We start from the raw sequence: 13,068 nt of genomic DNA, 5'->3' as shown, positions 1-13,068 counted from the left end.
CTCATAGAAGTAGAGCAATGTTTGTTTGAAAATGTAGGAGTTATTTTTGAAAAGTGAAATGAAAATGTCCATGGTATAGTAAAATGCTAAAAACTCTTCTCCTGTCTGCTCTGAAATCTGCTAGGGGACCCCAGGGTTCAGTCAAGTCTCTGGTACTATTTTTAAATGTATTCATTGAACAAACAGTACCTTTCAAAGACATTTCAAAGTAAGCTGTGAATTCAAATAGCATAGGATGTGGAACCAATGTAGGTGTAAATATGGATTCATTTTATCCCTTCTATCCATATAGATCAATTAGTCTTGTATTATTATTCTTGATATGCATTCATTCTCAGCTTTAGGAGTTACCATGAATGTGAATTACCCTGATTATGCTTTTTCTTATGATGTTTTCATCTATACTTATCTACTGAGCTTAAATGAAAATTTTCTAATGTAATGATAGCTATATGCATCTAACTGGAGACTTAAGCAGGGCTAAGAAACAGACTGGGAAAGTAAAAAATCACTATATGCACCTGTCCTGACATTCACTTGTGGTCTACAAGTTCCAAAGACAATCTAAAAGAGGAGTCACACTTATGTGATTAAATGGCTTTCATGACCTGAATAACCTACTTATGCCTTTGTGGAAGTGACCTAGTCCAGGAAAAAGTACTGGTGGTAGGAGAGTTACTCTGGGTGGAGAATGGGTAAAGAGAGAGGAGATAGCTAGCTGTAAGATTAATACCTTCCATGTCTCTTCTCAATCTCTGCTGAAATCTTATGTTCTTTCCAAAAGGCTCTTCTCCATTATCTATTCAGCTAGAAGCGCTACCCAGGTGATCTCATGAGCTATGGTGATTGAATCCAGAAAGAGATCCACATATACTTGGTCAACTGATTTTTATAAAGATGCTGAAGTTATTCAATGAAAAAAGAATAGTCTTTTCAATATATGGTGCTAAAACAACTGGGTATCTATATGAGAAAAAAAAATGAATCTCAACTCTTACCTCACACCACATAGAAAAATTAACCTGAGATGTATGATTGATCTAAGCATAAAAGAACAATAAAAATTCTAAAAGAAAACAAAGTATAAAATCTTCCTGACTTTGGATTAGACAAAAATTTCCTCAGATACAAACAACAAAAATCATAAAAGAAAAATATTAACAAATGGAGATTTAACCAAATTAAAAATGTTTTGAAAGACATTGTTAAGAAAATGAAAATGAAATGAAAATAAGTCACAGACAGGAGAACATATTTGCAATACACACAGCCGACAAAGAATTGGTATCCTGAATATATAAAGAACTTTTACAACTCAATAATAAAAAGATAAACATCTCAATTTAAAAAATGGGCAACCAATTTGAACATATGCTTCACAAGGGAAGATACACAAATGGACAATAAGCACATGAAAAGATGCTGAACATCACAGTGCACAGAAAATACAAATTAAAATGGAACACTGTACTAGGCATAAGGGACTTATTGGGTGAAAAATCTCAACACAATTCCTGCCTTTATGAAAGTTTACAGTGTTATGAGAAACGCAGAGAAGTGAATAGGCATTCACAAACAATGAGATAGTGCTGGGAAAGGAAAAATACAGGTGCTTTGGAGGTAATGACAGAGGAAATCCTAACACAGACAAGACGTGGAAAGGGGATTATCAAGGCAGACTTCCTGATGAAAGTAAATTTAAGCTGAGATCAGGAAAATGAGTGGAATCAAATTGAGCAAAGGAGGTATGAAGAAGATAAGCATGGACAAGGAACAGTATAATATAGGAAAAGATAGAAAGCATGACAAGTTCAAAAATCTAGGTTTCCTTACTATGGCTGGCTTGAGGAAAACCACAGGGATGAGAAGTGGAAAGTGGTGGTTAGAGATAAATATGCAACTTAATAAGTCTTATAGGGTGTGATTAGGAATTATAACTTTAAGAGCAATGCATGGAAAGCGTAGAAAGGTTTTTAAACAAAGACATATATCTGACTTGCTTTTTAAAGGATCACAGAGAGGGGCGCATGGGCGGCTCAGTCATTAAGCGTCTGCCTTCGGCTCAGGTCATGATCCCAGGGTCCTGGGATCGAGCCCTGTATTAGGCTCCCTGCTCAGCAGGAAGCCTGCTTCTCCCTCTCCCACTCCCCCTGCTTGGGTTCCCTCTCTTGCCGTGTCTCTCTCTCTCAAATAAATAAATAAAATCTAAAAAAAAAAAAAAAAAAATCACAAAGAAAAGAGAGAAATCAAGTTGTTAGCTTGAACAATTGGGCAGATACTGATATTACTATTTATGATAGGAAATGTAATAGAAGAAGGAATTAGAGATTGAGTTCTAGACATGGTCAGTTTGAGGTATATATAGGACACTGAAATGAAGTTTTGCATATGAAGCTCAAGAGAAACGTCTAGTCTAGAGATATAAATTTGGGAGTTATTTGTGTAATAGAGAATAGGATGTGATAAGTGCTATGATAAAAATAAGTACAGAATAACATAAAGGCCTAAAGACCATCTATATTAATTATCTATTGCTGTGTAACAAATTATCACAAACTTAGTCACTTCAAACAACATTTATTATATCACAATTTCTGCAGGCATGGCTTATCTGAGACCTCTTCTGTACCGTTTCTCACACAGCTGCAATCAAGGTGTTGACCAGGACTGACACCCTATCAGAGTTCAGCTAGGGAAGAATCCACTTCCAAGTTCATGTGGTTGTTGGCTAAGTTCAGTTCCTTGATGGCTGTAAGCTGGAGGCTATTCTTAATACCTTGCCATGGGGGCCTCTCCATAGGGCAGCTCAACAACACGGCAGCTTGCTTTATCAAAGTCACCAAAGGAGATGCCTGGGTGACTCAGTTATTAAGCATCTGCCTTTGGCTCAGGTCATGATCCCAGGGTCCTGGGTTAGAGCCCCACATCGGGCTCCCTGCTCAGCAGGAAGCCTGCTTCTCCCTCTCCCACTCCCCCTGCTTATATTCCCTCTCTAGCTGTCTCTCTCTCTCTGTCAAATAAATAAATAAAATCTTAAAAAAAAAAGTCACCAAAGAAACAGTCTGCTGGCAAGATAAAAGTTAAAATCTCTTGTAATTTAATCATGGACATGACATCACCTCAATGTTGAGATATTCTAGTGGCTAGAAGCAAGTTCCTAAAGAGGAGGGGATTACATAAAGCCATGAATACCAATAGTCGGGATCATTACAGGGTACCCACAAGCTATCTACCTCTCCATCTCTACCCCGAAGAGGTAAGAAAGCTTCCACATGAAAGTGATGCATGAATCTGAGGGAAAATATGTGAATTCTAAATAGTAAAAAGCAAAGGGTAGATTGGTGATATCTCAGTTTCTCATCTTGATATTGACTGGTAAAATTTCCATATTTTCCTATGTCAGGATTGACCATAGATCAAATCGACCGACATATACAAAGCTATAATAAATCTAGTATATAACTTGAAAGAATGAATACAACTAAAAATAATCCCATGGAGTTGCCTTTACAAAAAAAAAAATCAAGAAGAAGGGGGGAAAGATTTTAAGAAGTTATCATGTTTCCAAATGTACAAATGAAAGGAGAAAAGAATATTACATAGAGTGGAGTTCTGGTAGTAAAAAGAAGCATAGCAGGGTGCATAGGTATAAATGAAGGAGTATTAATTCAGTCATTATCAAGAGTCGAGGGAATAAAATCTGTTTCTAAATATGCTTTGGGGGCGCCTGGGTAGCTCAGTTGGTTAGGCGACTGCCTTCAGCTCAGGTCATGATCCTGGAGTCCCGGGATCGAGTCCCACATTGGGCTCCCTGCTCGGGAGGGAGTCTGCTTCTCCCTCTGACCCTCCCCCTTCTCATGTGCTCTCTCTCTCTCTCTCATTCTCTCTGTCTCAAATAAATAAATAAAATCTTTAAAAAAATAAAAAATAAAAATAAAAAAATAAATATGCTTTGTTTATTATTTGGCTTCCCAAACAAGAACAAACACATCGGGAATTGAGAATCCCAGACATACTGGCACCAGATAGGTTCTGAGATGATGGAAAGAGGACAGAAACAGTAAGAAATTCAGTCAAGTTTTTAAAATTGCTGTGATGGTAGGAATACTGTTTCCAGAAATGCAATGAGCCATAGGCTAGAAAAAAGGAAAAAGAACTGAGATCACATTTTTAATTAGGGTAAAACATGCATCATCAATGTTAAGTGTATAGAAGGGAAATTGCAAGATCTCAAAAAAAAAAAGACAAGTATCTTTCACATTTGATATTCTGAATGAGCAATATTTATCAGATTATTCATTTGTAATTTATTCATTTAATATTTACTAAGTGACCGTTGAAAGTTTAAGTAAAAGCAGTTTGGAACTTTTCTTTAAGTAGGAAACTATAATATTTCAAATTAACACTCAGGCCTGGTGTTAGGTTATCTGTATCACAGCTGGAATGTGGCAAAGGAATGGAGAAAAAATAAAATAAAGAGCTTTTGGATCTATACCACCTATGGCTAAAATGAAGTTGTTATTTCTTCTCTGGCTCTAATGACAGAAAATATTCCTGACTTGGGGACACAAAGTGACAATTCAGAACTCTTGGCAGAAAGAAGAAAATTAAATTTAGAATATACTCTAAGTGATAATTTCAGAAACTTTTTTGATTGTGATCTTTCTCAATGGAAAAACTTAGTGGATGATGTAACTCTGGAGTTGAGTAAAAAAAAAAAAGATACCCAACTAAAAATAATAGTAAATAATCTCAGGTATCATATTTGGTTCTCTTCTTGTACTCTATATTAATGCTTGGTCACTGTTATTTTTATTTTCCCAACACAGATTCTTTTCTTTTTCCTCTTTCTTCATCTAGTCATCTAGTAACAACCATGATCATCAGGGTAAGTCTATAATCCATGATGGGCCAAACTTCAGACCATATTATCTTACCCATGGTGATTGGTTTGGAATGGGTATCTATCCCACCAAAGTCAATCAGATCTCATTCCTGTGATTGAAGTATGGATTCTGGAAGAAAGGAATTGACTCTTCCCAGTGATATTGCTATAAAGATACACTAGTAACCTATTTGACCAATAGTGATCTTCCCTTTAATTGGAAAAATGCCCATGCTGCATAGAAGCTCAGAGACAAAAAAGCTAGCTGGTGATACTTTGAACCCTCAAAAAAATCATGAATAATGCTTATTCTCTATGGTTTTTCTCAATTATATGAGCCAATAAATGCCCCTTTTCTTTTTCGTTTTATAAAAACTAGGAACTGAACTGGATTTTTACTCTTTTATTTGCTGTCAAAAGAATCTAGACTAATAAAATCTACCAACATGTTTTGAAAGATATTATCTACTATATTGCACTTATTAAGTAAAAAGTAATTTGTTTTATATTTTTAATAACAAATTTTCTAAATTTCTAATCAGGATGAGAAAACTAGAATTATTAATTGAGTTGACAGAATTCCAACCAAAGGAAAAGAAATGTAATGCTTTGCTAACTTTTGGAAACTAATCAAAGGTAAACATTAGACTTCTGTGAAGTTTTGCAAAAGATGACAAAGACTTGGGACCTATGTGACTATCCCAGACTGCCCTAGATTCCAAAGACTCCAGTGTGGAAACTATGCTCTCGAGGACAAATCTCTCTTATAACACTTACAACATAATAATATAACTCATGGCTTGCATACCTTTCTGCCCTGTTAGACACTGAGATTTTGAAGGTAAGAATAGTGGTGTAGAAACTACTAAATGTTCCCTAATATCTATTTTTCCTTTTGTTTTTTGTTTTGTTTTGTTTTGTTTTGTTTTGTTTTGTTTTGTTTTGTGGTGACAAAGCCTCTAGCTTTTGGCTGGGCATTTGGTCATGCAACTTTGCAGGTGAGTATGGTCATATTATTAAGTTCTGGTCAATGAGATGTAAGCCTGAGTATTGTGTAAGCTTGAGCCTTCAACCTTCTTACAAAATGGCTGATAGATTTCTAATTCCATTTAAGAAGTGAGCATCCCATCTCTCACTGTTTACAGTTAAAATCCTTAGTCAAAAAAATAAAGGAACTGAGAACTCTGAAAACTAAATAATAGCAGTCAGACTGGAGATAGAGAGAAATTTGAAGAATATCCCAAATGGCAGTGAATTCCTTGTTTGCTTGTTTTTCCTCTCATATCTACTGGATTACATTCTAGGTATCCCAAATCCTAGAACAGTGCATTATGCATGGACAGAAAATTCTCCCAGGGGCTCCTGGGTGGCTCAGTTGGTTAAGTGTCCAGCTCTTGATTTCAGCTCAGGTCATGACCTCAGGGTTCTAAGATCAAGATCCACACTGGGCATGGAGCCTACTTAAGATTCTCTCTCTCTCCCTCTCTCTTTGCCCCTCCCCCCACTCCCTACTTGCACACACACACACACACACACACACACTTGAAAGAGAAAGAAAAGAAAAAGAAAGAAAGAAAGAAGAAAGAAAGAAAAAGAAAGAAGAAGAAAGAAAGAAAGAAAGAAAGAAAGAAAGAAAGAAAGAAAGAAAGAAAGAAAGAAAGAAAGAAAGAAAGAAAGAAAGAAATTCTCTCTCCAACAAGAGGGCTATAAAGACAGGCTCCTAGAGGATGGAGCCTCAGCAATGAAGCTGCATCCCTCCAGTAGTGGTGGTAGGAATAGAAGTAGCACCTAAGGCTCTTTTCTCTGAATTCTCCACTTCAAGGCAAACCCAACAGGGGGAAGTGCTGGGCAAACAGGGAGGCTAAAAGACTGGACTTATGGACAGAGCATCAGAAAAAGGTGCTTCTGAGAGCCAGAGTTATGAGAGAAATCACAGAGAGGAAGGAGGTAAGGAAAGGTTTCCTTTAAATCTGTGTATGAAAAGTGGCATCTACAAAAGCCCACAACCTAACATCACACTGAATGGTGAAAGACTGAATGCTTTTCTTCCATGCTTGGCAACAAGGCAAGGATGTCTGCTTTCACCATTCTTATTTGTCACTGTACTGGAAGTCCTATTCAGCATGATAAGACAGGAAACAGAAATAAAAAGCATATGATGGGAACAAAACTCTCCCTATTCCTGGTTGACAGAATTGTTTACACAGAAAAATCCCAACAAATCTATAAAAAAAAATTCTAGCATTAATTAGGAATTTTAGAAAAATTGCGGGAAAAGAGATAATATACAAAACCAGTTGTATTGGTATACTTGACAATGAACAATTAGAAATTTAAAACAAAAGGCCATTTACAAATTTACAATAGCTATACAAGTAAGAGAGAAATATCAGTTTTATAGCAACCATTCTTTAAGGGTCTCTCACATTCCTGATGTTTTGCAAGCAGGGCACTGGTGCTCTTTCTTCCAAACTACCCTTTTAACAACATTTACACAGTTAAAGAAACATAAAAATCCCAGTAGGAGGGGTGCCTGAGTGGCTCAGTCCTTAAGCATCTGCCTTCTGCTCAGGTCATGATCCCAGGGTCCTGGGATGGAGCCCCACATCCATCGGGCTTCCTGCTCCATGGGAAGGCTGCTTCTCCCTCTCTCACACTTGCTTGTGTTCCCTCTCTCATGTTCTCCCTCTCTGTCAAATAAATAAAACAAAATCTTAAAAATATATATATATCCCAGAAGGATTTTTTTTTTTTGTAGATCTAGACAAGCTGACTCTAACATTTTATGGAATGGCAAAGGAAATAAAGTAACTTAAACAATTTGTAAAGATGAGAACAGAGTTGGAGGGGGGAGGCAGGTAGTGGGGATGGGGTAACTGGGTGAGGGGCATTAAGGAGGGCATGTGATGAGATGAGCACTGGGTGTTATAGGCAACTGATGAATTGTTAAACACTACATCTGAAACTAATGATGTACTATATGTTGGGTAATTGAATTTAAATTTTAAAAAGGGGGAGAAAAAAGAAACAGAGTTGGAGGACTCACGTTACCAAATTTTAAGACTTACTATAAAGCTACTGTAAGAGAAGAGTGTGGTAAAAGGATAGAAACATAGATCAATGGAACAGAATTGAGAGGGTCTAGAAATAAACCCATACAAATATGTTCAACTGAATTTTGTCAAAGGTGCAAAGGCAATTTAATAAAGAAAGGATAGTCATTTCAATGGTGCTGGAACAATTGGACATCAATAAGCAAAACAAAACAAAAAACCCTAGATCCATTCTTCAAGCAAAACACAAGTTAATTCAAAATGGGTCATAGACTTTAACTAATAAAACTTTTAGAAGAAACTCTTCATGATCTTGGATTGAGCAAAGAGTTCTTATATATCTGGCACCAACAGCACAATCCACAAAAGAAAAAAAAATTGAAAAATTGGACTTCATAAAAATTGAAAATGTTTCTATGAGAAAAACACTCTTGAGAAAATAAAAAAGAGCTACAGAATAGGAAAAATATTTGCATATCACATATCTAACAAAGGATTTTTATACAGAACTGTCTTAGTCAGCTTGGGTTGCTATAACAAAACACCACAAACAGACTGACTTAAATAACACACATTTATTTCTCACATTTGCAAAGGCTGGGAAGTCCAGGAGCAAGGTGCTAGCCAGTTTGGTGCCTGGTTGAGAGCCTTCCTCCTGGACTACAGATGACTGTCTTCTTGTTGTGTGCTCACATGGTGGAGGGAGGGAGAAAGAGCAAGAGGGAACATGCTCTCAAGGTTTCTTCTTACTAGCGGCACTAATCATCTCAAAAACCCCATCCTCATGATCTCATCTAAATCTGGTTACCTCCCAAAGGCCCCACCTCCTAATACCATCACATTGGGTTAGGGCTTCAACACATGAATTTTGGGACACAAACATTCAATCCATAACAAGACTACATAAATCTCAATAATGAAAAACAAAACAACTCAGTATAAAAATGGGCAAAAGAGTTGGACAGTCAGGATTCTGGGGGAGGTCAGTCCTTTTTCCTAAGGCCTTTGACTGAATAAGGCCCACCCACATTATAGATAGTAATCTGCTTTATTCAAAGCTTAGTGATTTGTGTTAATCTCATCTTAAAATTATCTTCATAGCAAAATTCAGATGTGTTTGACCAAATATCTGGATACTCTGGCCTAACCAAGTTGACATATAAAATTAGCCACATAGAGACATTTCCCCAATGAAAATATATGGATTGAAATAACTACTTGAAATGATGGTCAGCATTGTTAGTCATTAGGGGAATGCAAATTAAAACCGTATTGATATACCACCACATACATGCCTATTAGAATGGCTTAAAAAAAAAAAAAAACCCAACCAAACAAAAAAAGCAAAGCAATAGAAACAACAAAATATCACAATATTATATGCTGTGAAGATGTGTAGCAATCTGAATGTGTAGAAGAGAATGTAAAATGGGACAGCCATACTGGAAACAGGGAGTTTCTTATAATGTTGGGTCATGATGACCCAACAATCCTACTCCTATGTTCAGAACAAAAACCTGTCCATGAATATTTACATCAAGTTTATTCATAATCACCCAAACTGGAAATGGCCTAGAAGTCCTTCAGCAGGTGAATGGATTCATTGTAGTACATCCACACTATGAAATATTACTCTGCAATTAAAAAAATATGAACACAGTATGAATGAATCTCAAGTGCGTTAGGCTACGTGAAAGAAACCAGAACTAAAAAGTTACTACATAATTCCATTTATGTGACATTCTTTAAAAGGCAAAAGTATAGGGATAGAGAATAAATCAGTGGTTTCTAAGGACTGAGTTTATCAGGGGTTGGGTGTTGACTATAAAGGAGTAGCATGAAGGAATTTGGGGGGCTGATAGAGCTGTTTTGTTAATACACATCTGTGTATGTATTAAAACTCAGAATGGTATGCAAAAAGCTATTTTTTGTAACAAAAATGATAACGATGAAGTCTTTCAAAACTAGACAGCTGACACCTATCCTTTGTCCCCTCTACTTTGTCTGAGAACATGAATGTGAACTTGGACTATGACAACATGGATGGTAAAAATTACCTGGAAATCAGCAACATACTAGCCCTGTCCCTCTGGGGCTATTATTTGAAGGTTTTCATTAGTAGAAGTCAAACTGTTCTGTATAATAATCAATATCATTCATTTATGATTCCCCAGGAATCTAGTAACATGTACATATTCAATAAATAACTTCTAGACAAAGAGAGATTAACAAAATGTTACCTCTTAATTATCAAAATATTGTATTCCTCAGTTTGGCTAGTTATAAAATATTGTTAGAATCATTTCACCAAGGAGTTGAAAGAGAAGTGTTTACCATGATCATTCTTCCTTGGTAAAAGGAAGAGTATGGTTGAGCCCATCTTGGATAAATCAGTCATTGTATCTATGGACCCACCACACCAAATTAATCCACTCAACTGGTTTAAGACCATTCAATCTAAAGCAGTCTGACTCTCTCCTGGCTGAGATTCCAAGACTCTGGGCCACTGTGAGTTGACATGTATAGGGAACTCTCTTGTGAACCTGATTCCAGTCTCACATTCCCCAGAGAGACTTCCTCTGCCCAATTTTTTTTTTAAGATTTTATTTATTTGACAGAGAGAGACACAGCAAGAGAGGGAACACAAGCAGGGGAAGTGGGAGAGGGAGAAGCAGGCTTCCCACGGAGCAGGGAGCCCGAAGCCGGTCTCTATCCCATGACGCTGGGATCATGACCTGAGCCGAAGGCAGACGCTTAATGACTGAGACACCCAGGCGCCCCTTCCCCTGCCAAATTTTCCTGGACTGTATGACTTAAATGAAAACTCCAGTTTTAGGATCTGTGAGTTCCCAAACACTCCTATCTGTTAGAATCTTAGAATTCCTTTTTACACTTACAAAACTAGGCAAAAATTCAGAGGGCCTTTATTTTGAAGTACCCAAGTCCTGTGAACCTAACTTACCATCTTCCTGTGACTTAAGTTACAAGCACCTCAGATCTAAACAAGTTCTGTAACAATCAAAACCTACCTTCCAACAATTTTTTTGAAATCCATTGTTCATTCAATAAACATGTTTTCCACCATAAGGCTTCAATCTGGAATTTGAAAACTAGTCCCCGTTTCATTCTGTCTAGGCTATCTCCTCTCTTCATCATATATATCATCACACACACACACACACACACACACACACACACACACACACACACCCTTGTTTCCCCATTTAGAGGTCAAGTATTCTATTTAATTCTTTTATATCCTGGTCTGCATCTACCCAGCCCTAGTATTTACATGGTATTTAGCTCAAGGTAAACACTAAATATATTTCTTAAATAAATAACAATAACAAAAACTATAATTCAAAAACTACAAAAAAATAAATAAATTTGGTTATGGCAAGTAATCAAAGAAAGGGAAGTGGACAAACTTTTTAGCAACACATTTATCAGTTGTTTCCTCCATGCTGGGCCTTTGGTCTATGCATTTATGGTTCTTCTGGTGCCATAGCTGCCATTGGACTCTAGAGATTAAATCTCTTGTCTGCAATGGATCAAAACCTGATTATGGTTTTGGATCAAAATCAGACGAGCACTTTGAAGCCTTAAAGCTTCTGAACTCTGACAACACGAGGATGTTGGATCAAAGTGTCACCAGCCAAACACCTATTTCGTGTAAAATGAATAAATCCTGGGGAGTTAAAGGTTTTCAGAATTTCTGTGTCTGACTTTTCTGACATTATTTTAAAACTTTGATGTACTTTAGCTGGCTCACTTTTCTGAGTCTATATTCATTTATCACAATGACTCCTCAATAGCATCTTTATGGGAATTTTCAACTCCTGAAAAAAATGAATTTAATATTATTTTTTAAATTAGGAGATTCCTATAAAAAATGTGTTAATTCGTTCAGTCAGAAAATATGAGTACATACTATATATAGGGCAAGGTGTTACAAATAAAAAATGGGCCTGTCTTCTAAGAGTTTACCACCTAGTAATAAAGATAAAATATGTACATCCAATATTACACCTTAAAAAGCATGATAAGAGGTTCTGATTCCAGTGATGGCATACTAACTTGTACAAGACCAACATTCACTGCCAAGAACAACTGGGAAGGCTGGATAAATATGAACTCCCCCCCAAAAAATCTGTTGGACACCCTGGAGAGCTATCAAGGATGCAAGAAACCAAGATCCTTGGGAAAAGGAAATAAAGAGAAGCCAGATATTTGTCTCTGCCTTTCCCTTCAAAGCATTTGCTGATTTGTAGGCAGCCTCTGAGACACTAAGAAGCTAAGGAAAGTTTTCAACAGTCTATGGAGCTTGGGAATAAAAAATTCAAGTCCTATTAAAGAGAAGGAGCTATGACAAACATCTAAGACTTTCAGGTGACACCCTTAAAGGACTTCTCACTAGAAAAAAGGCTAACAAGAAATAGACCAGCCCACATGAAACTGGGTTCTAATCATCTTGATCTCAAGTTGAATTAAAGTGATTTATCCCCAGCCTAACTGCCTGCCAAGAAAACAAATAAAACAGGGGGGAGGAGAAAGATGGCAGAGGAGTAGGAGACCTAAATTTCATCTGGTCCCAGGAATTCAGCTTGATGCAGATCAAACCATTCTGAACACCTATGAACTCAATAGGAGACCAAAGAAAAGAAGTACAGCAACCCTCTGAACATAAAAGCAACCACTTTCTGGAAGGTAGGACGTGGGGAGAAGTGAATCCGAGGCGATATTCAGGAAGATAGACGGCGGGGGAGGGGGCCTCCGTCAGCCGCTACTGGCAAGTGATAGAGCCGCGAAGCACAAAATCGGAACTTTTAGAAGTCAGCTCCGCTGAGGAACGTTACTCCAGTGGCTAAACAGGAGGTGGAACCCTCGGGGGACAGTGTGGTCTCAGGACCCTCAGGGTCACAGAAAGACCGGGGGTGCCTGAGTGCGGCAGAGCTCCCGGGTATCAGAGCAGGGAAGCCGGTTGCAGAGATGGAGCCGAGGCGCGGGCTCTCAGCTCAGGGTTGCCATAAACCGTGATCCATGGCCCAATCAGGCCACTGCTCTTCCAACAGGGACCCAACAAGCGGCATATCCAGGGAGACTCCCCTTCCTCCCCTGGGAGGAGCGGCA

Source organism: Eumetopias jubatus, unplaced genomic scaffold, assembly GCF_037043125.1.
Source record: "Eumetopias jubatus isolate StellerSeaLion01/CBP00866 unplaced genomic scaffold, mEumJub1_p1.0 scaffold_4, whole genome shotgun sequence".
NCBI classification, from domain to species: Eukaryota; Metazoa; Chordata; class Mammalia; order Carnivora; family Otariidae; genus Eumetopias; species Eumetopias jubatus.
Note: the sequence above shows the minus strand (reverse complement) of the source record.